The following is a 27,811-nucleotide window of genomic DNA, read 5'->3' on the forward strand; positions in this document are numbered from 1 at the left end:
ACATTTTATAGACTTAAACAATTAATCACAAAAATAATGGGTGGTTGCAGCCCAAGAACAAATTCCAGAGAGATGGAATGACATCCTTATTATGAAATGCCAGCGGGGTGTACATATCACAGATGACTCATCACTTCCTGTGGCTCACTCAACCAGAAACTAAAGGAAATTCCAGACACCTACTAAGTAGTTCCAGTGAACAGCTGTGCAGTGACTCAGTTTCACTTTCACTTGCAACTTCATGTTCAAGAGAAATTTGTCACAGCCATTGACTGTATTTATATATGGTTTATATTTTACATGTCTAATTTATATTTCTTTTAGATTGCAATATTCAGCACTTTATCTTTCTTTATGAGCTTCAAGCAGCTAAATGTAGAAATTAAAAAGTCAGGGAATATGACCAATGTTTCATGGAAGTATTATTATATTTTAATCTGTTAACAATATTGTGACCTTGACTGTAACACAGTACAATAGTTAAAGTTTGCTTCAAGTAAGTTTAGCAGGTAGATTATGAGTATAACCAGCTGATATAGATGTAATAAATTTTCCTTTTTGTGCTTGCGATCATGTGAGGAGACAGAAAAACAGGTGATTTTTACTCAACCAGAGGAGGAGTAAACTGGAGAGGGGGGTGTGATTCAGAGGGGAGATGGGACAGATATTTATATTTAGGGAGTGATAAACATTTGGATTGAAAAATGACTGACTGCTCATCCTGAGGTTGGATGGTTGGATGTCAGCACAGGAAACATGAAGCAAGGAAGAAGAATTCAGGGGAAGTTGAGGCAAAGCAGGCTGAAGCCTTGAGGTTGTGTTTTGGTGACACCGTGGATGTATCACAATGATACTGTGTCACAGACTGATCTCAGGGTGCTGTGGTGCCATCCAGTGTGCTTTCTGGGAACAAAAGAATAGGCTTTTTTATGAATCAGAAATTAAAATACAATGGTACTAAAGAGGATTGAAGTAACCCAAATTTCTCTCTCTCTCTCTCTCTCTCTCTCTCTCTCTCTCTCTCTCTCTCTCTCTCTCTCTCTCTCTCTCTCTCTCTCTCTATATATATATATATATATGCAAATCAATTAAAAATGAACTCTTTCTCTTTGGGAGCAAATCCCACATTTGCTCATCAACATCTAGCCTAAACATACATAAACATTCACACTAATGTTAGCAGAAAAAAACAAATGTAATAATCTTCTTATCTGAATACTTAACAGTAATAAATAAACTACTTAGTTATGGATGGTGATGTTGCTGTTGCTAAAGTGCTGGAGATGGTGGAAGCTGATGGACCTGATCAGAAAAAATAATGGGGAACATTTTGTCATGATGATTTTTAGAAGTCATGGCATGTCATCAATACCATTAGGATGTAATGAACTCACATTCATCAGGAGCAGGACCTGGAGGGGGACTGGTTCTCTTTTTTGTTGTTAGCAATTTCACCAATGTTCCTGTGAAGAGATAAGAAATAGTTACTTTATGATACTAATCAGTAATAAATGAGTTCATATGAATTCCTGAAATGTATCTTTAAATATTCCTTATGGCCTTATTAATTTATATTATTCTATCATCTTTTTTTAATTTATTTCATATGATTTACTTAACTTTAATCAGTTTCACGGGCTTGTTTCTCAAATCTTAACAAAGCTAAAACTATTTAGTTTACATTAAATTTGAATTAGTCTCATATAATCTCAAAGTGCTTTCTTTTCTCCTTTCTCTTTCTTTTTCATTTCTATGATACCGGAGTTATGGGGAATTTTTAGAAGGTAATAGCGTGAGTCTCGGTGAAAACCAATGTGCTTTCATTCCGCCTGACTGTTTCTTTACATCGTGGGACTCAGAGACGTAATTCGCTGTTTTATATTACATTTTAGCATTTTAGAAACAATTCAGTTTATGTCACTGTTTTTTTTTACATTGATACCAACAGAGATCAGTATAGTTGAGTTGAAACTTGCCACAATGATGACACAAGCTGCAGTCATGACGATCTTTTTTGTTTTAGGAGTCTTTCCAAAAGGTAAGAGAGATGTTACAGTAGTACTTTTACAAAAGTCATTTTTCTGCTGACATTGAAGGAGGATTCCTGTGTATTTTTAACTCTAATCCAAAGTGAATGTTTTGAGAAGAAATATTGAATCTTGCTGATTTATTCTTGTTTTCCACATTCAAAGTGCGACAGGTGAATGTTTCTTGCTGGTGACAATTTTTATTTACAGTGAACTAAGACAAAAAAGCAACATGTGTAATTTATTAGAAATTTAATTACTATAAATAAGTGAAAATTATGTCACTGTGAATTTTGGCTAAAATTATTCACAGGTGCTTAAAGGAAAAAAAAAATCACATATCATCATTTGTGGACTGACATTTCAGAAAGCTCTGAATATGGCATGTTGAGGACATATTGGTAAGAATCAGACATTAAACTACGTGAAAGCTTTTGTGATTTTGGAGAGCTATGTGTGTGCGCCTTTGCCAACTAAAGCCACGGAAATTTTGGATTTTGCGCTGAATATATTTTATGGACTGATATTGCTGCTGAAATGTGGTGTGAAAAAGAAGAAAAGATGTTCAGCTCACCTGTTATCACCTGTTGTTTGCCTATTTGGATTGCCTTTCTGTCACTGCCTGGTAATGAAACTGAAAAGACACCTGCCTCGATGTCTGACGTCATCCTCTTTGCCTCGTACACACACACACGTGACATTGAGTGTGGTGTTTGAAGGACGTTCCCTAAATCTAATAAAGAAAGAAACTTGATATTATCGTCATTACATCGTGGGACTCAGAGACGTAATTCGCTGTTTTATATTACATTTTAGAAACAAATCAATGTATGTTGCTGTTTCATATGTAGACCTATATTTATTCTATTAGTAACTTTTTTTACATTGATACCAACAGAGATCAGTATAATTGAGTTGAAACTTGCGACAATGATGACACAAGCTGCAGTCTTGACAACCTTCTTTGTTTTGGGAAAAACGTAAGAGAGAGATGTTACAGTATTACTTTTACAGAAGTCATTTTTTCTGTTGAAATTGAAAGCACCGTGGAGGATTCCTGTGTATTCTTAACTCTAATCCAAAGTGAATGTTTTTAGAAGAAATATTGAATCCTGCTGATTTATTCTTGTTTTCCACATTCAAAGTGTGACAGGTGAATGTTTCTTGCTGGTGACAATTTTTATTTACAGCAAACTAAGTTAAAAAAGTAACGTGTAATTTATTAGAAATTGAATTACGGTGAATAAGTGTCTCAAAAACAGCTACATGCAGTGATGGACTCAGGCTGTCTCAGGGGCAGGGATGAAAAATGTAAACGGCACCTGATACATTCAATGAGCCATTTCACAACGTTTTTTCCCATACAGTGCACCCTATAGGGCACACATTTTCATTGAGAGGGCACCCAATTCTGCACTTCAATATTTTAGACTTAAACTAGACTAAATTGCCCTTTTTTTTTCTTGCTCACTAGAAGGGCACCCATACAGAACCTCCAGCTCACCCCATTACAACAGCATCATAGAGCACTGCATTACATCCTCTTCATTTAAAGGGCACCTCATATTTTCTTGTTTTTGGGGGTTCTTTACAGGGCACTATCATACCGTGAGGACTCTTCATTCCAGATTGTCACATATAGAGGCCCTCTATAGGGCATTTCATCCTGATTTACCCATAGCTACACAGTCATTACAGAACTTATATATAGATATTTTTTCTCCTCTGTGTGGCCACCTTAGAAGGCACTTTATCATACTGTGGGGGCACCTTAGAGGGCTGCATTTTTTTTGTCCTAGTGGGCGCTGGGGGGGTGGTTGCCTCTTATTGGAGTTTTCCCATCACGATATAAATCATTTTGAGTAGTTAAGTATCAATTTATAACCAAAATTGTATTGAAATGTTCACATCAACCTAAAGTACACACACAGTTTAAACCCCATATTTCTTTTCCTCCATGCAGGTCTAACAGCTGTGATACAAACACAGCAGACTGTGATGGCAGCAGTAGGAGAAGATGTCCATCTCAGCTGTCAGCTCATGCAGTCTAAAGATGTTCTTCAGGTCACATGGCAGAAACTTTCACCTGATGGGAAGAACAAGAATTTTGCCACCTACAACAAACAGTTTGGACAAACAGTGAATCCTGGTTTTCAGGGGAAAGTGGAGTTTAAAGATGCTGGACTGCAGAACTGCTCCATAGTTATCAGGAAGGTGATGGAGCAGGATGAAGGCTGCTATCTCTGTTTGTTTAACACGTTTCCTGATGGTTCTCTGACAGGCAGAACCTGCCTCCAACTCTATGGTGAGGACTAGTCCTGAAACTTCATTATCAATTAATCTGTTGATTATTTTCTCAATTTATCATTTTCTCCATCAAAAAATTTAGTTTAATATCAGATATATTCACATTAATGAAGTTGGGACCAGTGGATTTTTGGCATTTCTGCTGAAATGGATTGATTAATTACTAATTGGTGCAGCTGTAAGGACCTTTCTGCATTATTAAACATATTTCCATAATCGTCAAACTGGATTATGTAATTCCAGCGTTAAACACATTCACCCTGGAGAATTATCATGTCAAAGCTGATGTCATTGTAAGAAATGAATTCATGTGAAACAGTATTTCTTTAATGTTTTGTCTTTGCAGAGCTGCATGAACCCATTCTACAAATCAGAGAATCAAACTCTACTGAAGAGACAGTTGTGTCCTGCTCGGCCACAGGTCGTCCTGCTCCCACAGTAACTCTGAATGTCCCACAACAAGACCTCTACTTCTCTCACAACAGCACAGTCAGTGTCACCAACACCAATGGTACAGTCACCGTCACCACTACAGCTGTGCTGTCTGGTTTCCATGGAAACAGTGCACAGATTGGATGTGCAGCACGACTGCTCTCAGTCCCTGAAATTCAGGTGTTTAAGACGATTCCTGCAGTGAAACAATCATCTGCTGATGGTGAGAAACACTTCCAAAACCACAGATTTATAGATAGATTATCACTTTATGATTCTGATCGGGTTTCAATTTTCAGTTTTTAATGAGGAAACTCGATCTGATCAGAGTAAGTTAACCATAAAGTTGTCTTAAGTCAAAATGCGCATTTAAACTGTAGTTTACTTTATGAATGTTTCCTGTTCCATATATAGTGGAAAAGTAACGCACACCAAGGGCTGCAGAATCGAAGCAGATTCAAAAACAGGAAAAAATTGTTGCACACTCTGGCTCTATATGTATTTCTCTCATCAAAATAAAAGAGAAATACATGTTCTCAGTCCATGACTGATCTTGAAGAAGGCCTGAGGGCCCGAACGTTATCAATATAAAGTGAAATAAATAGTAATAGAGTGTGCAACACTTTTTTCTGTTTTTATTTAGTGTTTCATATCACATGTTTTCCTCTTTTTCTCATAGATTTCACTTTGATAGTTGCATCGATCACAACAGTGGTCGTTGTTTGTGTTGCTGTAGTCGTCACTGTCCTGCTCAGACATAAACATAAGAACAGGTAATTTCAACTTTCAACTCAATATCTGTCTTGTTGTGATACCAGTGTCTCACAGTTAATATGGTAATAATTTATTGACATTAAGAGGAAACACAGAGCTTAAAGAATCTTTACAGACAACACCTATAAATAAATAATATATAAATGTTCTTAAATCCTTCATTCTGTCACACAGGGATGATGAGGAGATCATGACGCTACAAGAACCAATGAAAGACCCTGATGAGTAAGACGATTTCATAATTATTCACTTGTTCATATTAATTATTAATTGCTTTTTCAGAAAATGATTTCATCTATCTTCTCTCTATTTTGTCATTTAAGTTCCTTTCTGTCTCTATATCTCTCTAACTAATGTGTTATTTATACATGAAGCTGATTCTGATGCACTTTACTCTTCATGGTCCATTGTGTACTCATAGTCAGCCTGTTTATCCACATAGTGTTAACTGTCAGAGTCATTCAGTGATAGAAATATGTATGATGAATTGTAATAATGTGAGTGGAAACTGACTCATGTCTTGTTTTTATCTGAAGGTGCAAAATACCTTTAATGAAGCAGGAGAACCAGCAGATCAGGTGACAAAGAAAAATCCAAAAGGGGAGAAACCAGAACCATCATCTTCCACAGTTAGAAGTCTATTTTGTGACAAACAACCAACAAGACTGTAGTTTAAATACAAAGTCAGGCGGATTTGAACAAAGTTGCATCAAAGCATGTGTTGGTGAGATGTGCAGACATTGTAAAAGAAGTAAATATTAAAGTAGATAGTAAATCAAAATGTGTCCTGAACAAGATGAATCTCTCATCTTATATCTCCAGATTGAAAAGATTAATGTACACAGAGGTTTTGATGTTTTTGCACTATTTTTTTTTACCATATATTTTTTTATAACATTTTAAGCCTTTTAAAATAAAATAAATCATTGAATGTTACCTTTTACTCAGAGAAGAACTACTTTAATGTCTCTGACATGTTGAATACAACCAGTTTCTCTTCTTTCTTGCTGTTTGTTGGGACTTTAAACTTTATCAAGTATTTTGTAAATTCTTTTTTTTCTTTTACACCAATTTATTGTTGCATCCATCCATATTTTTGTAAAATGTAAATAGATTCTAGTTTTGTTCTTTGCATTATTTACTTTATTTTGTTTTGTCATACAAACCTAGTAATGTCAGAGATGAATGAATATAAAAAATTAACATGTATTTTTCTTGTGTTAAATTAACATAAAACAAAATAAAGAAACCATCAGAAGGAAGCTCCAATCTAGCAGTTTCTGAGATTGACATTTATTGATAGATCCTCAGATACATGTTAGACTTTGTGTGACATGAAACATTTTTCTTCTTACTCTGTGATTTTTGGAAAGTGTTGGTTAAAATTGGTATTACTGCTACTGCTGCCACTGTTATTATATCTTCTAATGCTAACAAAGACAACAATAAAGGAGCTATCAAACCTTCATTTTCTTCATAATGTCATTTTTTCTCAACTGTGCCTCAATATCTGCTGCACAAAATCAATTTCACAACATGACCACTGGAGGTCGCTGTTTATACATATTTACTGTGGAAGTGTTGAGACATGATGTTACTAAATGAAGGACAGTCTTTGTAAAATCACATCAGTGTTTCTCATCTGTCACATCAGGAATCAGTATTACTGTAGCCTACAATTTATTAATTTATGATGGTAACCTGCAACAGAAACATTTACATCACCAACTTTGTATTGATCATATGAAAAAGCCTAATTCCTTTCTTCAAAATAATATATAGGAGAGGACTTTGCATATTTAACATATATAAACGTTTGTTTTTTCAGCCTCTCACATCAGACCCATCTGCAAAGCGCTTTGTTTGAATTTTGGTGCACATACAGCAGCAATGACAAACCGTGCAGTCTTATATTTCCTTTTTATGGTGGAGGTATTTCCGAAAGGTAAGAAAAAGAAATCCGTTATTATAATGTACGTTACAGTTGGTTCCTTTCTTCAAAATAACATATAGAAAGGACTATGCATATATATATATAAATGTTTGTTACAAAATAAAGAAACCATCAGAAGGAAGCTCCAGTCTAGTAATTTTCAAGATTGACATTTATTGATAGATCCTCAGATACATGTTAGACTTTGTGTGACATCAAACATTTTTCTTCTTCCTCTGTGATTTTTGGAAAGTGTTGGTTAAAATTGGTATTACTGCTACTGCTGCCACTGTTATTATGTCTTCTAATGCTAATGAAGACAACAATAAAGGAGCTATCAAACCTTCATTTTCTTTATAATGTCATTTATTCCCAACTGTGCATCAATGGCTGCTGCAGATTTTTTCATAAGTAATTGTACAACATGGCCGCTGGAGGTCGCTGTTTATACAGATTTACTGTGGAAGTGTTGAGACATGAACTCATTAAATCCAGGATAGTCTATGTCAGAGCCATATAGAGATGTATACAACTGAATATGTGGCATTTTCATACAGTGTGGAAAAGATTTGTTCTGTTCTCTGAAGCTAGTTGGTTACATTTGCCTCATTTACAGTTATTTACATAATACTTTGGCTAATTACCCTTCTGAGCTTGTCTGCATAAGATTGATAACATAGCAGGAAGAGCATGATCGTCATACACTTTAAATATTGCCAATATTGATGCTGACAAATTGTGCATTTATTCATTATGTGCAGTAAATGTATTGTTATAGCCCACAGGAAAGTACACACTGCAAAAGTCAGTAACTCCAATGTATGATTGTGCTAGTAATGCAGATTTATCCTCTTTATAGATGAGAAAAGTACCCTGCCGTCCACAGAGGTCATATTCATCTACATATTCATGACAGTTGGACATTTAAGCCAAATAACACTTTCAGTTATTTAGTTATTTAATTATTTAGTTTAGTTATTTAGTAATCAGCAGTGACGGAGCTCCATGCACACTGCTCTGCACGGTTTTGCTTTTCTCCTTTTGCACCTGCTGAGAAGAATCAACTTACCAGTGAAACGACATACAGCAACATTTTGATCCAAAAAAGGCTCAGCTAGATTTACATTGATCAATCATCACATCTCTGTTAAGCAGCTGGTGAGCTGGACACAAGGTGACAAAAATGACTGTTTTAAGCCTTTTTCCATTTGTTTAATGATCTGATGAATAATTAAAACCACTGCACATAAATAGGGTAAAACATTATTATAAAATATATCAATTTAATGTTGTGATAAACTATCATTTTCTTTTTTTAATTGTAGATTGTAGAACTTTTTTTCTGTCAATAATTAGTCCTCCTCATTCTTTATGCAAATTTGCGTTTAAATGCTCATTGAACATCATATCTTATGCTTCAAAGTATTTTTTTCTTCGTAGTAGCTGATTAAAATAGATTTGAACAGATGAAAGAAAACAAGAACACCACAATAAGAAACAGATGAGAGCTAGAAAGCCCTCAGAGGGTCACACACATATAAGGGGGCCTGACTCGTAGTGGTCTTGCAGACTGCAGACAGAAACTTGCTGCTTGATAAAATCATGTCAGTGTTTCTCATCTGTCACATCAGGTATCAGTATTACTGTAGCCTACAATTCATTACTTTATTATAATTTACCTGCGACAGAAACATTTACATCTCCAACATTGTATTGCTCATAATTCCTTTCTTCAAAATAGCATATAGGAAAGGATTATGTATATTTAACATATATAAATGTTTGTTTTTTCAGCCTCTCACATCATATGCAACAAAATATAAAAAAGGAAGAAAACTGAATTGGCCTCTATAGTTTTGAATAATACTGTTGTTAACTTATGTTGTAGTTTCCTGTGAGGGCTGTGACAACTAATCAAAGACTGATGGGTTTCACCTGATCTGAACTGTTGCCGCTGACAGACTGTGAGCTGATCGTTCTCAGCTGGTCTTGATTGCTGAGATGACGAACTGGTAAATGAGAGCCGAGTGGGCGGGAATGTGTTTACTATGGGAGGCTGGTTAGCTGGGGGAAAGACTGTCTGAAAGGGGTTATGTCATAGCTTCACCAGTCCTATCCTCGGTCCACTAAGAACACGCTGTTGTCTGATGAACTCATCTGTGTAAAATAAAGTCTATATTCTCCGTACATCGTTGTAAGTGTGTGTTGTTCTCAGATCTCTGACACCGGCAAAGATAAACGTATTGGGTACATTTTAAACTGCCGGAGATTTTTAACATTACAAACTATAAAGTGTCACAAACGCTGTCCAAGGTGCTGATTCTGCGACGGCCATGATTGCGGGAGCTGTCCAGGGAATTTCGTGTTTGTCTCCTCTTCATCACTCATTGTCGCAGGTGTCTGCAACAAAAAGCGAAAGAAACAGATGTCATGTTTCCGTTATTCCGCCTGACTGGATCGTTTCTTTACATCGTGGGACTCACAGACGCTGTTTTATATTACATTTTAGAAACAAATCAGTGTATGTTTCTGTTTCATATACAGACCTATATTTATTCTGGTAATAACTTTTTTTCTGCTGAAATTGAAAGCAACGTGGAGGATATTTTTTTTAACTCTAACTCAAAGTGAATGTTTTGCGAAGAAATATTGAATCCTGCTGATTTATTCTTGTTTTCCACATTCAAAGTGCGACAGGTGAATGTTTCTTGCCGGTGACAATTTTTATTTACAGTAAACTAAGACAAAAAAGCAACATGTGTAATTTATTAGAAATTTAATTACTATAAATAAGTGTCTCGAAAACAGCTACGTGTTCTTTGCCCGTTTTCAACATCTGTATTAATCACAACCAACCAGCCAAACATTTATGAGTTAACATGAAGCTTAAAGTGACACAAATTATTTTTCACTTTTAACATCACTGTTCAGTCTCTATAATAAAGTTCAGTGCTTTACCTGCAGCCTGTCCTACTTTCAAAAGCAAAACTATATTTGCAGAAATAAATCATATTTTACAACACTTTACAACACTGTATGAAAATGCCAAATATTCTGTTGTATAAATCTCTATATGGCTCTGACATAGACTATCCTGGATTTAGTTACTTCATGTCTCAACACTTCCACAGTAAATCTGTATAAACAGGGACCTCCAGCGGCCATGTTGTGCAATTGCTTATGAAAAAATCTGCAGCAGACATTGATGCACAGTTGAATGAATGACATTATGAAGAAAATGAAGGTTTTAAAAGGTCCTTTATTGTTGTCTTCATTGGCAGTAGAGGATATAATAGCAGTGAATAGTTCATATTGAAACTACAGTCTTGTTGGTTGTTTATGACTAAACAGAATTGATGGTAGTTCTGGTTTCTCCCCTTTTGGATCTCTTTTGTGAGGTGTCCATCGACTGATCTGCTCGTTCTTCATGTTCATGAGTCAATTTCCACTCACATTATTACAATACATCACTTTCTGGAGAGGAAATTAATGATAAATATGTACAAATGAATAATTATGAAATTGTCTTACTCATAAGATCTCCTCAGCATCCCTGTGTGACAGAATGAAGGATTTAAGAACATTTATATATTATTTATTTATAGGTGTTGTCTGTATAGATTCTTTATGCTCTGTGTATTTTCTTAATGTCAATAAATTATTACCATATTAACTGTGAGACACTGGTATCACAACAAGGCAAATATTGAGTTGAAAGTTGAAATTACCTGTTCTTATGTTTATGTCTGAGCAGGACAGTGACGACTACAGCGACACAAACAACGACCACTGCTGTGATCAATGTAACGATCAAAGTGAAATCTATGAGAAAAAGAGGAAAACATGTGATATGAACACTAAACTTTCATAAAGCAACTACAGTTTAAATGTGAATTTTGATGAAATGTGAAACTTGAGACAACTTTAAGATTAACTTACTCTTATTGGATCCAGATTCCTCATCAAAATCTGAAAAATGAAATCCAATCAGAATCATAAAGTGATATTCAATTTATAAATCTATGGTTTTGGAAGTGTTTCTCACCATCAGCAGACGATCGTTTCACTGCAGGAATCATCTTAAACACCTGAATTTCAGGGACTGAGAGCAGTCGTGCTGCACATCCAATCTGTGCACCGTTTCCATGGAAACCAGACAGCACAGCTGTAGTGGTGACGGTGACTGTACCGTTGGTGTTGGTGACACTGACTGTGCTGTTGTGAGAGAAGTAGAGGTCTTGTTGTGGGACATTCAGAGTTACTGTGGGAGCAGGACGACCTGTGGCCGAGCAGGACACAACTGTCTCTTCAGTAGAGTTTGATTCTCTGATTTGTAGAATGGGTTCATGCAGTTCTGCAAATTCATTAAAAAATATCACATGGAGCAAGTTGCTGTTTTATAACATTATAAATCAAATATATTTGGGCTTTAGACTGAATAAAACAAGCATTTTAAGAAATGTTTGGGTTCTTGGTCATTGTGACATAAGTTGTTTCTGTTTCCTGTGGACAAAATACACAATAGGGCAGCACCTTTCATTTTTATGCCTTAAAGTACATTTCATTTCACAAATTGAGAAATTTGATGCAATTATTTAATTTAAATATCATGACTATCATGTCTTGTTATATTTGTGAAGAAAATTAACTTTTATGACAGTTGGATGCAAAATGTGTGAAATGCAGAGTATGTACAACATGCTTTTAGTGGTGTGAAGTATTTGCATTTCATGGCAAAATGACGGCTAGCAGACAATTTAACAGCCATCATTTCTAACTGCCATCAATGTTAAACAAGCTAAAATATAATTCACTACAAATATGTCTTAAAAAGTGAAGAAAGGAGCTCACCATAGAGTTGGAGGCAGGTTCTGCCTGTCAGATAACCATCAGGAAACGTGTTAAACAAACAGAGATAGCAGCCTTCATCCTGCTCCATCACCTTCCTGATAACTATGGAGCAGTTTTGCAGTCCAGCATCTTTAAACTCCACTTTCCCCTGAAAACCAGGATTCACTGTTTGTCCAAAGTATTTGTTGTAGGTGACAAGATTCTTCTTCTTCCCATCAGGTGAAAGTTTCTGCCATGTGACCTGAACAACATCTCTAGACTGCATGAGCTGACAGCTGAGATGGACATCTTCTCCTACTGCTGCCATCACAGTCTGCTGTGTTTGTATCACAGCTGTTAGACCTGCATGGAGGAAAAGAAATATGGGGTTTAAACTGTGTGTGAACTTTAGGTTGATGTGAACATTTCAACACAATTTCTGTTATAAATTGATACTTAACTGCTCAAATTGATTTATAATGTAATAGTGAAACTGCAACTCAGTGACAAAATATGATTTATTTCACCAAATATAGTTTTGCTTTTCAAAGTAGGACAGGCTGCAGGTAAAGCACTAAACTTTATTATAGAGACTGAACAGTGATGTTAAAAGTGAAAAAAGTGAGTCACTTTAAGCTTCATGTTAACTCATAAATGTGTTGCTGGTTGGTTGTTGTGAACACAGATGTTGAAAACAGGCAAAGAACACGTAGCTGTTTCCGAGAATAAATGACTTGTAAAAGTACAGACTACTGTAACATCTCTCTCTTACCTTTTGAAAAAAGTCCAAAACAAAAAAGATTTTCATGACTGCAGCTTGTGTCATCATTGCTGCAAGTTTCAACTCAATTATACTGATCTCTGTTGATATCAATATATTAGAATAACTATAGGCCTATATATGAAACAGTAACATACACTGATTTGTTTCTAAAATGTACTATAAAACATCGTATTACGTCTCTGAGTCCCACGACGTAAAGAAACGATCCAGTCAGGCGGAATAACGGAAACATGAAGTTTCTTTCTTTTTTTGTATTTGCGGAACACCCGCAAATACAAATGGTTGTTGTTATGCTATTTCGATGCTTCCTCCCATGCGTCAACACCCGCCTTCAGCGAGGTGAAAGTGGCCAATCAGATTGTAAGGGGCACTGGCCCTAGGCCTATAAAAGCGCGCATGGTTCACACAATTGTTCTTATACACCGTTGGACTCAGAGACGTAATACCATGTTTAATATTACATTTTAAACACAAATCAGTGTATGTTACTGTTTCATATGTACACCCATATTTATTCAGCCTGGTTGTCAGAATAAAACGTTGGCATTGTACGTTTCAACACGTGTAATACGTATCAAATCAACATTTCTTAAGTGACGTAGTTCACATGAGATCTATATGAGCTGACTTTTTTTATTAAGAGGAGAAGGAGTCGGTGGATGCTGGATGGTATCGAAGTTTCTTGGCAGAAAGTTGAAAGTTGGAAATCAGCAGAGAGCACGGTTAATTTAAATTTGAACCCAAATCATGATCTTTCCTTAACCCTAACCAAGTGGTCTTTGTGCTTAAACCTAACCAGACCTTAACCACAACGTTGCCACACCATAAAACATCATTATTCAATGGATAACGGCCAACATTGAAACGCTGACATTCAACGTATCCGTAGTTTGCAGAAACCTTCGATGCCAATGTTTTCTTTGGCGATTGGATTGATTTTGATTTTCTAGTGATAACTTTTCATTACATTGATACCAACAGAGATCAGCATGATTGAGATGAAGCCTGATGACACAAACTGCAGTTATGACAATCTTTTTTGTTTTGGGAGTCTTTCCAAAAGGTGAGAGAGAGATGTTACAGTAGTCTGTACTTTTACAGAAGTCAATTTTTACTACTGAAATTGAAAGCATCTTGGAGGATTCCTGCATCTTTTAACTCTAAACCAAAGTGAATATTTTGAGAAGAAACGTTTTAAATCCTGTTGATTCATTCTTGTTTTCCACGTTCAGTTTTTATTTACAGCAAACTAAGACAAAAAAGCAACGTGTAATTTATTAGAAATGTAATTACGATAAATGAGTCTGTCTCAACAGCCACGTGTTCAACACGTGTTCATCAAACCAACCTAAAGTTCAACTCAACGTGGCTGTTCTCACTAGACTAAATATAGGTCTATATATGAAACAGAAGCATACACTGATTTGTCTCTAAAATGTAATATAAAACAGCGTCTCTGAGTCCCACGATGTAAAGAAACGATCCAGTCAGGCGGAATAACGGAAACATGACATCTATTTCTTTCGCTTTTTGTTGCAGACACCTGCGACAATGGGTGCATCCCAAGTCTCTTACATTGCATCCACGTTTCCCTCACTTGCGTCTTTTCCACCGTGGATGCAAGGAGAGACGCAAGGAAACCAAGCGAGGAGAGAGGAAACGAGGAAATTTGTTTTAAGGGACATGAGACGTCCTCTCCTCTGAAGCGTCATGTGAAGGAGGAGGACAGAGGAGCACGGTGCATCATGGGAAGTCCCCCGGGAGTCTAGACCTATAGCATCATAACTAAGGGTTGATCCAAGGTGAGCTTGGCCGGCCCTAACTATAAACTTCATTAAAAAGGAAAGTTTTGAGCCTACTCTTAAATGTAGAGAGGGTCTGTCCTGCTCAGACATAAACATAAGAACAGGTAATTTCAACTTTTAACTCAATATCTGTCTTGTTGTGATACCAGTGTCTCACAGTTAATATGGTAATAATTTATTGACATTAAGAGGAGACACAGAGCTTAAAGAATCTATACAGACAACACCTATAAATAAATAATATATAAATGTTCTTAAATCCTTCATTCTGTCACACAGGGATGCTGAGGAGATCTTCTGAGTAAGACAATTTCATAATTATTCACTTTACATATTTATTATTAATTGCTTCTTCAGAAAATGATTTAATAAATTTATGTTCAACTAAATGAAATTTAAAAATGGTAAAACGAGAATACAGTTTTACATATGGCGCTTTTCTTTTCTCAGCTGACCCCACTTGGGCTCCGTAGATGAGAGAAGTTTACTTTATCAGACAGTTTAGCTCATTTTTTCAGATCTTGAAGGCACCAATCACAATCTGCTGAGTTACGTCAAAAATACAATCTGATCTCTTTCTCAGTTTCTCAGCACATTACGTGAAGACGCTTCACTAACACCAGCATCAAAATAACTGAGCTGACACTTCTCTCAGCGTCCGCCCTCATCCTCTCGATAAACTCATGCCCCTGAGGGCGGTCTTAAAGCGTGCAAGTATACAAATCAAAAAGCGGAAGAAACGGATGTTACCATCATTCCGGCACTCAGAGATCGTTTCTTTATATCGTGGGACTCAGAGACGCTGTTGTATATTACATTTTAGAAACAAATCAGTGTATGATTATGTTTCATATGTAGACCTATATTTATTCTAGTGATAACTTTTTATTTTAACATTGGTACCATCAGAGATCAGTATAGTTGAGTAGAAACTTGAAGCAAAAATGACACAAGCTGCAGTCATGACGATCTTTTTTGTTTTGGGAGTCTTTCCAAAAGGTAAGAGAGAGATGTTACAGTCGTCTGTGTACGTACAGTCTTTTTTCTGCTGATATTGAAAGCACCGTGGTGTTTCCTGTATGTTTTAACTCTAACCCAAAGTGAATATTATCAGAAGAAATATTGAATCCTGCTGATTTATTCTGGTTTTCCCACATTCAAAGTGCGACAGGTGAATGTTTCTTGCTGGTGATATTTTTTTTATTTACAGCTAACTGAGACAAAAAAGCAACGTGTAATTTATCAGAAATGTGATTACTATAAATAACTCTGTTTCGAAAACAGCTACGTGTTCTTCTTCCTGTTTTCAACATCTGTGTTCATCACAACCAACCAGCAACACATTTATGAGTTAACATGAAGTTTAAAGTGACTCAAACTCTTTTTCACTTTTAACATCACTGTTCAGTCTCTATAATAAAGTTTAGTACTTTACCTGCAGCCTGTCCTACTTTGAAAAGCAAAACTATATTTGGTGAAATAAATCATATTTTATCACTGAGTTGCAGTTTCACTATTACATTATAAATCATTTTGAGCAGTTAAGTATCAATTTATAACAGGAATTGTGTTGAAATGTTCACATCAACCTAAAGTACAAACACAGTTTAAACCCCATATTTCTTTTCCTCCATGCAGGTCTAACAGCTGTGATACAAACACAGCAGACTGTGATGGCAGCAGTAGGAGAAGATGTCCATCTCAGCTGTCAGCTCATGGAGTCTAGAGATGTTCTTCAGGTCACATGGCAGAAACTTTCACCTGATGGGGAAGAAGAAGAATCTTGTTATTTACAACAAAGCCTCAGGGCAAGGAGTGATTCCTGGTTTTCAGGGGAAAGTGGAGTTTAAAGATGCTGGACTGCAGAACTGCTCCATAGTTATCAGGAAGGTGATGGAGCAGGATGAAGGCTGCTATCTCTGTTTGTTTAACACGTTTCCTGATGGTTCTCTGACAGGCAGAACCTGCCTCCAACTCTATGGTGAGAACTAGACCTGAAACTTCATTATCAATTAATCTGTTGATTATTTTCTCAATTTATCATTTTCTCCATCAGGATACGTAAAGTCTGTCTGATAAGACTTTATCAGTCAAAAATACAATCTGATCTCTTTCTCAGTTTCTCAGCACATTACGTGAAGACGCTTCACTAACACCAGCATCAAAATAACTGAGCTGACACTTGTCTCAGCGTCCGCCCTCATCCTGTCGATAAACTCATGCCCCTGAGTGCGGTCTTAAAGCGTGCAAGTATACAAATCAAAAAGCGAAAGAAACGGATGTTACCATCATTCCGGCACTCAGGGACGTAAAGCGCTGCTTTATATTACATTTTAGAAACAAATCAGTGTATGATTATGTTTCATATGTAGACCTATATTTATTCTAGTGATAACTTTTTATTTTAACATTGGTACCATCAGAGATCAGTATAGTTGAGTAGAAACTTGAAGCAAAAATGACACAAGCTGCAGTCATGACGATCTTTTTTGTTTTGGGAGTCTTTCCAAAAGGTAAGAGAGAGATGTTACAGTCGTCTGTGTACGTACAGTCTTTTTTCTGCTGATATTGAAAGCACCGTGGTGTTTCCTGTATGTTTTAACTCTAACCCAAAGTGAATATTATCAGAAGAAATATTGAATCCTGCTGATTTATTCTGGTTTTCCCACATTCAAAGTGTGACAGGTGAATGTTTCTTGCTGGTGATATTTTTTTTATTTACAGCAAACTAAGACAAAAAAAGCAACGTGTAATTTATTAGAAATGTAATTACGATAAATGCGTTTTTTTTTTTTTTTTTTTTGTTTTGTTTTGTTTTTTTTTTAAACTCCATGCAGGTCTAACAGCTGTGATACAAACACAGCAGACTGTGATGGCAGCAGTAGGAGAAGATGTCCATTTTGGCTGTCAGCTCATGCAGTCTAAAGATGTTGTTCAGGTCACATGGCAGAAACTTTCACCTGAGGGGAAGAAGAAGGATATTGGCAGCTACAACAAACACTTTGGACAAACAGTGAATGCTGGTTTTCAGGGGAAAGTGGAGTTTAAAGATGCTGGACTGCAGAACTGCTCCATAGTTATCAGGAAGGTGATGGAGCAGGATGAAGGCTGCTATCTCTGTTTGTTTAACACGTATCCTGATGGTTCTCTGACAGGCAGAACCTGCCTACAACTCTATGGTGAGAACTAGACCTGAAACTTCATTATCGATTAATCTGTTGATTATTTTCTCAATGTATCGTTTTCTCTATCAAAAAATTTAGTTTAGTATCAGATATATTCACATTAATGAAGTTGGGACCAGTGGATTTTTGGCATTTTTGCTGAAATGGATTGATTAATCTACTAATTTGTGCAGATGTAAGGACCTTTCTGCATTATTAAACATATTCCATAATCGTCAAACTGGATTATGTAATTCCAGTATTAAACACGTTCACCCTGGAGAATTATCATGTCAAAGCTGATGTCTTTGTAAGAAATGGATTGATGTGAAAGCACCGTGGTGTTTCCTGTATGTTTTAACTCTAACCCAAAGTGAATATTATCAGAAGAAATATTGAATCCTGCTGATTTATTCTGGTTTTCCCACATTCAAACTATGACAGGTGAATGTTTCTTGCTGGTGATATTTTTTTTATTTACAGCAAACTAAGACAAAAAAAGCAACGTGTAATTTATTAGAAATGTAATTACGATAAATGCGGGTTTTTTTTTTTGTTTGTTTTTTTTTTAAACTCCATGCAGGTCTAACAGCTGTGATACAAACACAGCAGACTGTGATGGCAGCAGTAGGAGAAGATGTCCATCTCAGCTGTCAGCTCATGGAGTCTAGAGATGTTCTTCAGGTCACATGGCAGAAACTTTCACCTGATGGGAAGAAGAAGGATATTGGCAGCTACAACAAACACTTTGGACAAACAGTGAATCCTGGTTTTCAGGGGAAAGTGGAGTTTAAAGATGCTGGACTGCAGAACTGCTCCATAGTTATCAGGAAGGTGATGGAGCAGGATGAAGGCTGCTATCTCTGTTTGTTTAACACGTTTCCTGTTGGTTCTCTGACAGGCAGAACCTGCCTCCAACTCTATGGTGAGCTCCTTTCTTCACTTTTGATGACATATTTGTGGTGAATTATATTTTAGCTTGTTTAACATTGATGGCAGTTAGAAATGATGGCTGTTAAATGGTCTGCTAGCCGTCATTTTGTCATGAAATGCAAATACTTCAAACCACTAAAAGCATGTTGGACATACTCTGCATTTCGCACATTTTGCATCCAAATGTTATAAAAGTTAATTTTCTTCACAAATATAACAAGACATGATAGTCATGATATTTAAATTAAATAATTGCATCAAATTTCTCAATTTGTGAAATGAAATGTACTTTAAGGCATAAAAATGAAAGGTGCTGCCCTATTGTGTATTTTGTGCACAGGAAACAGAAACAACTTATGTCACAATGACCAAGAACCCAAAGATTTCTTAAAATGCTTGTTTTATTTAGTCTAAAGCCCAAATATATTTGATTTATAATGTTATAAAACAGCAACTTGCTCCATGTGATATTTTTTAATGAATTTGCAGAGCTGCATGAACCCATTCTACAAATCACAGAATCAAAGTCTACTGAAGAGACAGTTGTGTCCTGCTCGGCCACAGGTCGTCCTGCTCCCACAGTAACTCTGAATGTCCCACAACAAGACCTCTACTTCACTCACAACAGCACAGTCAGTGTCACCAACACCAACGGTACAGTCACCGTCACCACTACAGCTGTGCTGTCTGGTTTCCATGGAAACGACACACAGGTTGGATGTGCAGCACGACTGCTCTCAGTCCCTGAAATTCAGGTGTTTAAGACGATTCCTGCGGTGAAACAATCATCTGCTGATGGTGAGAAACTCTTCCAAAACCACAGATTTATAGATAAATCATCACTTTATGATTCTGATCGGGTTTCAATTTTCGGTTTTTAATGAGGAAACTCGATCTAATCAGAGTAAATTAACCATAAAGTTGTCTTAAGTCAAAATGCGCATTTAAACTGTAGTTTATTTTATGAATGTTTCCTGTTCCATATATAGTGGAAAAGTAACGCACACCAAGGGCTGCAGAATCGAAGCAGATTCAAAAACAGGAAAAAAGTGTTGCACACTCTGGCTCTATATGTGTTTCTCTCATCAAAATAAAAAAGAAATACATGACTGATCTTGAAGAAGGCCTGAGGGCCGAAACGTTATCAATAAAAGTGAAATAAATAGTAACAGAGTGTGCGACACTTTTTTCTGTTTTTGTTTAGTGTTTCATATCACATGTTTTCCTCTTTTTCTCATAGATTTCACTTTGATCGTTGCATTGATCACAACAGTGGTCGTTGTTTGTGTTGCTGTAGTCGTCACTGTCCTGCTCAGACATAAACATAAGAACAGGTAATTTCAACTTTCAACTCAATATCTGTCTTGTTGTGATACCAGTGTCTCACAGTTAATATGGTAATAATTTATTGACATTAAGAGGAAACACAGAGCTTAAAGAATCTTTACAGACAACACCTATAAATAAATAATATATAAATGTTCTTAAATCCTTCATTCTGTCACACAGGGATGCTGAGGAGATCAAGACGGTACAAGAACCAATGAAAGACCCTGATGAGTAAGACAATTTCATAATTATTCACTTGTTCATATTAATTATTAATTGCTTTTTCAGAAAATGATTTCATCTGTCTTCTCTCTATTTTGGTATTTAAGTTCCTCTCTATCTCTATATCTCACTAACTAATGTGTTATTTATACATGAATCTGATTCTGATGCACTTTACTCTTCATGGTCCATTGTGTACTCATAGTCAGCCTGTTTATCCACATAACTGTTAACTGTCAGAGTCATTCAGTGATAGAAATATGTATGAAGTATTGTTATAATGTGAGTGGTACTTGGCTCATGTCTTGTTTTTATCTTAAGGTGCAAAATACTTTTAATGAAGCAGGAGAACCAGCAGATCAAGTGACGAAGAAAAATCCAAAAGGGGAGAAACCAGAACCACCATTTTCCACAGTTAGACGTCTATTTTGTGACAAACAACCAACAAGACTGTAGTTTAAATACAAAGTCAGGCGGATTTGAACAAAGCTGCATCAAAGCATGTGTTGGTGAGATGTGCAGACATTGTAAAAGAAGTAAATATTAAAGTAGATAGTAAATCAAAATGTGTCCTGAACAAGATGAATCTCTCATCTTATATCTCCAGATTGAAAAGATTAATGTACACAGAGGTTTTGATGTTTTTGTACTATTTTTTTTACCATATATTTTTTTATAACATTTTAAGCCTTTTAAAATAAAATAAATCATTGAATGTTACCTTTTACTCAGAGAAGAACTACTTTAATGTCTCTGACATGTTGAACACAACCAGTTTCTCTTCTTTCTTGCTGTTTGTTGGGACTTTAAACTTTATCAAGTATTTTATAAATTCTTATTGTTTTACAATTTTTTTAAAAAAAATGTAAATAGATTATGGTTTTGTTCTTTGCATTATTTACTTTATTTTGTTTTGTCATACAAACCTAGTAATGTCAGAGATGAAATTACAGATCATTGAATATAAAAAATGAAAATGTATTTTTCTTGTGTTAAATTCACATAAAACAAAATAAAGAAACCATCAGAAGGAAGCTCCAATCTAGTAATTTTCAAGATTGACATTTATTGATAGATCCTCAGATACATGTTAGACTTTGTGTGACATGAAACATTTTTCTCCTTCCTCTGTGATTTTTGGAAAGTGTTGGTTAAAATTGGTATTACTGCTACTGCTGCCACTGCTATTATGTCTTCTAATGCTAACAAAGACAACAATAAAGGAGCTATCAAACCTTCATTTTCTTCATAATGTCATTTATTCCCAACTGTGCCTCAATGTCTGCTGCAGATTTTTTTCATAAGCAATTTGACAACATGGCCACTGGAGGTCGCTGTTTATACAGATTTACTGTGGAAGTGTTGAGACATAAAGTAACTAAATCCAGGATAGTCTATGTCAGAGCCATATAGAGATCTATACAACTGAATATGTGGCATTTTCATACAGTGTGGAAAAGATTTGTTCTGTTCTCTGAAGCTAGTTGGATACATTTGCCTCATTTACAGTCATTTATATAATACTTTCACTAATTACCCTTCTGAACTTGTCTGCATAAGATTGACAACATAGCAGGAAGAGCATGATAGTCATCCATTTTAAATATTGCCAATATTGATACTGACAAATTGTGCATTTATTCATTAGGGCCAGAAAGCCCTCAGAAGGTCACTCACACATAAGAAGGGGGCCTGACTTGTAGTGGCCTTGCAGACTGCAGACGGAAACTTGCTGCTTGATAAAATCATGTCAGTGTTTCTCATCTGTCACATCAGGTATCAGTATTACTGTAGCCTACAATTCATTACTTTATTATAATTTACCTGCAACAGAAACATTTACATCTCCAACATTGTATTGCTCATAATTCCTTTCTTCAAAATAGCATATAGGAAAGGATTATGCATATTTAACATATATGAATATTTGTTTTTCAGCCTCTCACATCATATGCAACAAAATATTAAAAAGGAAGAAAACCGAATCGGCCTCTATAGTTTTGAATAATACTGTAGTGAACTTGGGTTGTAGTTTCTTGTGAAAATTTGTGGTGAATTACAGTTTTAACTTGTTTCACATTGATGGCAGTTAGAAATGATGGCTGTTAAATTGTCTGTTAATTATTTTAAATTCATTTTCCTCAATTTGTGAAATGAAATATTATCTATGGCATGGAAAGTGACACATGTTGCTCGAAGTATATTCGATTTATAATGTTATAAAACAGAGGAAATCAGCAAACTAGTTGATTTTTTTAAACAACTTGCTCCATGTGATATTTTTAAAAAAAAGATTTTCATGACTGCAGCTTGTGTCATCATTGCTGCAAGTTTGAACTCAACTATCCTGATCTCTGTTGGTATCAATGTAAAAAAAAAAAGTTCTCACTAGAATAAATATAGGCCTATATATGAAACAGTAACATACACTGATTTGTTTCTAAAATGTAATATAAAACAGCGTCTCTGAGTCCCACGATATAAAGAAACGATCCAGTCAGGCGGAATAACGGAAACATGACATCTGTTTCTTTCGCTTTTTGTTGCAGACACCTGCGACAATGAGTAATGAAGAGGAGACAAACAGGGAATTCCCCGGACAGCTCCCCATTCTTATGAGTGTGTGACCTTCTGAGGGCTTTCTGGCTAAATTAAAAATAACCGTGCTCTCTGCTGATTTCCAACTTTCAACTTTCTGCCAAGAAACTTCGTAACCATCCAGCATCCACCGACTCCTCCTCTTAATAAGAAAGTCAGTTCATATAGATCTCATGTGATCTACGTCACTTAAGAAATGTTGATTTGATACGTATTACATGTGTTGAAACGTACAGTGCCAACGTTTTATTCTGACCACCAGGCTGAATGAAAATAGGTCTACATATGAAACAGTAACAGCTGGAAAGGAACAATTGAGTGAACCATGCGCGGTTTTATAGCTACAATCTGATTGGCCACTTTCACCTCACTGAAGGCGGATGTTGACGCATGGGTTTCCGGGTCACAGAGGAGAAAGGACGCGAGGAAGCATAGAATTAGCATAACGAAAAGCACCCACAGTCTCAAAATGCGGGAATTCCCCCTAATAAAAAACAAAAACCCTCCAAAAAACCCTGTAAAGCCCAGATATAGGAAAAAAAGAGCAAAATTGTTTTTCATCTTTCAGATGTTGTTGTAGGAGGCCATTGATGCAGAAATTAAAGGGTTTTCAATTGTTTTACGTTTTTAGGGAAATGTGCTATTGCAACGTTGGGCCTAGTTGGGAGCAGAATATCTGTGTGTACTCTAATTCTCTGAACAAATATACAGAACAACTAGAGGATTGATTGCTTATTTAGCCCCATAACAGTATATATATATATATATATTGAATAATAATCACACAACAGTCATATATTTCTATGTTGGTCATTTACTTTTCTTGCGATTTTGCACTTTAATGTTTGTGTTTACTCTCTCTCTCTCTCTCTCTCTCTCTATATATATATATATATATTTGTTCATCAACATCTAGCCTAAACATTTTTCACACTAATGTTAGCAGAAAAAACAAATGTAATAATCTTCTTATCTGAATACTTAACAGTAATAAATAAACTACTTAGTTATGGGTGGTGATGTTGCGGTTGCCAAAGTGCTGGAGATGGTGGAAGTTGATGGACCTGATCAGAAAAAATAACGGGGAACATTTTGTCATGATGATTTTTAGAAGTCATGGCATGTCATCAATACCATTAGGATGTAATGAACTCACATTCATCAGGATCAAGACCTGGAGGCGGGCTGGTTCCCTTTTTTGTTGTTAGCAATTTCACCAATGTTCCTGTGAAGAGATAAGAAATAGTTACTTTATGATACTAATCAGTAATAAATGAGTTCATATGAATTCCTGAAATTAATCTTTAAATGTTCCTTATGACCTTATTAATTTATATTATTCTATCATCTTTTTTAATTTATTTCATATGATTCACTTAACTTTAATCAGTTTCACGGGCTTGTTTCTCAAATCTTAACAAAGCTAAAACTATTTAGTTTACATTAAATTTTAATTAGTCTCATATAATCTCAAAGTAAATATCTAGAAAGCTAAATGCTGTTAGCTTGCTAGATAGTTTCTGGCTTACCATTTACTATCATCAATCATCATTTATCATCATTCATTATCAGCTCTACTAACCACTGACCTGCTTTCTTTTCTCTTCCTCCTTTTTCTCTCTCTTTCTTTGTCGTTTCTATTACTGGTTGTGACTGCAATGATACCGGAGTTATGGTGGATTCCCACGTTTGTAGACGGTAATTGCGTGAGTCAGATCTCGGGGACTCATTCTTCTGTCAAACATACAGGCAGATTGTCTCAGTGGAAACAAATGTGCTTTCCAAACACCCACACCACAGAGAAGTGTGAGCCAACTACGTGACAGAAATTTTCGGTGAATTTTGGTTAAAATTATTCACAGGTGCTTAAAGGAAAAAAAAATCACATATCATCATTTGTGGACTGACATTTCAGAAAGCTCTGAATATGGCATGTTGAGGACATATTGGTAAGAATCAGACATTAAACTACGTGAAAGCTTTTGTGATTTTGGAGAGCTATGTGTGTGCGCCTTTGCCAACTAAAGCCACGGAAATTTTGGATTTTGCGCTGAATATATTTTATGGACTGATATTGCTGCTGAAATGTGGTGTGAAAAAGAAGAAAAGATGTTCAGCTCACCTGTTATCACCTGTTGTTTGCCTATTTGGATTGCCTTTCTGTCACTGCCTGGTAATGAAACTGAAAAGACACCTGCCTCGATGTCTGACGTCATCCTCTTTGCCTCGTACACACACACACGTGACATTGAGTGTGGTGTTTGAAGGACGTTCCCTAAATCTAATAAAGAAAGAAACTTGATATTATCGTCATTACATCGTGGGACTCATAGACGTAATTCGCTGTTTTATATTGCATTTTAGAAACAAATCAATGTATGTTACAGTTTCATATGTAGACCTATATTTATTCTATTAGTAACTTTTTTTTACATTGATACCAACAGAGATCAGTATAATTGAGTTGAAACTTGCGACAATGATGACACAAGCTGCAGTCATGACAACCTTCTTTGTTTTGGGAGTCTTTCCAAAACGTAAGAGAGATGTTACAGTAGTCTGTACTTTTACAGAAGTCATTTTTTCTGTTGAAATTGAAAGCATCGTGGAGGATTCCTGAGTATTTTTAACTCTAACTCAAAGTGAATGTTTTGTGAAGAAATATTGAATCCTGCTGATTTATTCTTGTTTTCCACATTCAAAGTGTGACAGGTGAATGTTTCTTGCTGGTGACAATTTTTATTTACAGCAAACTAAGTTAAAGAAGCAACATGTGTAATTTATTAGAAATTTAATTACGATGAATAAGTGTCTTAAAAACAGCTACATGTAGTGATGGACTCAGGGGCAGGGATGAAAAATATAAACGGCACCTGATACATTCAATGAGCCATTTCACAACGTTTTTTCCCATACAGTGCACCCTATAGGGCACACATTTTCATTGTGAGGGCACCCAATTCTGCACTTCAATATTTTAGACTTAAACTAGACTAAATCAGTCTTGCAATCAGTCTTAAACCAGCTTGCCCCATTAGAACAGCATCATAGAGCACTGCATTACATCCCCTTCATTTAAAGGGCACCTCATATTTTCTTGTTTTTGGGGGTTCTTTACAGGGCACTATCAAACCGTGAGGACTCTTCATTCCAGATTGTCACATATAGAGGCCCTCTACAGGGCATTTCATCCTGATTTACCCATAGCTACACAGTCATTACAGAACTTATATATAGATATTTTTTCTCCTCTGTGTGGCCACCTTAGAAGGGACTTTATCATACTGTGGGGGCACCTTAGAGGGCTGCATTTTTTTGTCCTAGTGGGCACTGGGGGGGGGGGGGGGGGGGGTGGTTGCCTCTTATTGGAGTTTTCCCATCACAATATAAATCATTTTGAGCAGTTAAGTATCAATTTATAACCAAAATTGTGTTAAAATGTTCACATCAACCTAAAGTCCTCCATGCAGGTCTAACAGATGTGATACAAACACAGCAGACTGTGATGGCAGCAGTAGGAGAAGATGTCCATCTCAGCTGTCAGCTCATGCAGTCTAAAGATGTTCTTCAGGTCACATGGCAGAAACTTTCACCTGATGGGAAGAAGAAGAATCTTGTCTCCTACAACAAACACTTTGGACAAACAGTGAATGCTGGTTTTCAGGGGAAAGTGGAGTTTAAAGATGCTGGACTGCAGAACTGCTCCATAGTTATCAGGAAGGTGATGGAGCAGGATGAAGGCTGCTATCTCTGTTTGTTTAACACGTTTACTGATGGTTCTCTGACAGGCAGAACCTGCCTCCAACTCTATGATGAGGACTAGACTTGAAACTAATTTTCTTTATTGGTGGCATTTCTTCTGAAATTGATTGATTAATCCACTAATCGGTGCAGCTGTAAGGACTTTTCTGCGTTATTAAACATTTGAGACATTTCCATAATCGTCAAATTGGATTCTGTATTTCCAGTATTAACACATTCTTGCCGTAGAATTACAACTTTAACCTGTTTCATAATGTATCTCCACTCTCACTTGCAAATAGATGGAAGATTAAAATTATGTTTATTTGTTTGTTTGCCATGAAATTGAATTTTTTTAACCATCACACGTGACAATAACTGTATTTTCACACCACAAAATGCAAAAAGTGCCAAAAGAAAGAAAAACAATCCTTGTGTGCATTTATGTTCATGTACAGTGTTTTCATTTAGAGCTGCAACAATTAATCAATTGACAGAAAACTGAAACAGCATGAAAGTGACAGATGCTGCATCACCAGTAGCAGGTGATTCTTTTAGGCCAAACTGTACATATTTATTATTAATTGCTTCTTCAGAAAATGATTTAATAAATTTATGTTCAACTAAATGAAATTTAAAAATGGTAAAACGAGAATACAGTTTTACATATGGCGCTTTTCTTTTCTCAGCTGACCCCACTTGGGCTCCGTAGATGAGAGAAGTTTACTTTATCAGACAGTTTAGCTCATTTTTTCAGATCTTGAAGGCACCAATCACAATCTGCTGAGTTACGTCAAAAATACAATCTGATCTCTTTCTCAGTTTCTCAGCACATTACGTGAAGACGCTTCACTAACACCAGCATCAAAATAACTGAGCTGACACTTGTCTCAGCGTCCGCCCTCATACTCTCGATAAACTCATGCCCCTGG

At 36.0% G+C, this 27,811-nt stretch overlaps 4 long non-coding RNA genes across 4 annotated transcripts; 2 read left to right on the forward strand and 2 right to left on the reverse strand.

Moving 5' to 3' along the window:
* Positions 1-761: 761 nt before the first annotated feature.
* On the reverse strand, positions 762-6,166 carry LOC137177104 (uncharacterized). The gene is made up of 4 exons (XR_010925963.1): positions 6,088-6,166; positions 2,602-2,760; positions 1,395-1,463; positions 762-903 (listed from the first exon to the last, which is right to left on the reverse strand). It is a non-coding gene; the product is annotated as an uncharacterized lncRNA (long non-coding RNA).
* On the forward strand, positions 5,445-27,128 carry LOC137177100 (uncharacterized). The gene is made up of 4 exons (XR_010925960.1): positions 5,445-5,539; positions 5,715-5,765; positions 6,077-7,485; positions 26,609-27,128. It is a non-coding gene; the product is annotated as an uncharacterized lncRNA (long non-coding RNA).
* Positions 10,924-11,455, reverse strand: LOC137177316 (uncharacterized). The gene is made up of 3 exons (XR_010926067.1): positions 11,413-11,455; positions 11,202-11,295; positions 10,924-11,026 (listed from the first exon to the last, which is right to left on the reverse strand). It is a non-coding gene; the product is annotated as an uncharacterized lncRNA (long non-coding RNA).
* LOC137177106 (uncharacterized) lies at positions 20,208-21,778 on the forward strand. Its single transcript, XR_010925965.1, has 3 exons — positions 20,208-20,323; positions 20,499-20,549; positions 20,862-21,778. It is a non-coding gene; the product is annotated as an uncharacterized lncRNA (long non-coding RNA).
* Positions 27,129-27,811: the final 683 nt, after the last annotated feature.

The sequence above is a fragment of the Thunnus thynnus genome, chromosome 24, assembly GCF_963924715.1.
Source record: "Thunnus thynnus chromosome 24, fThuThy2.1, whole genome shotgun sequence".
Classification (NCBI taxonomy): Eukaryota; Metazoa; Chordata; class Actinopteri; order Scombriformes; family Scombridae; genus Thunnus; species Thunnus thynnus.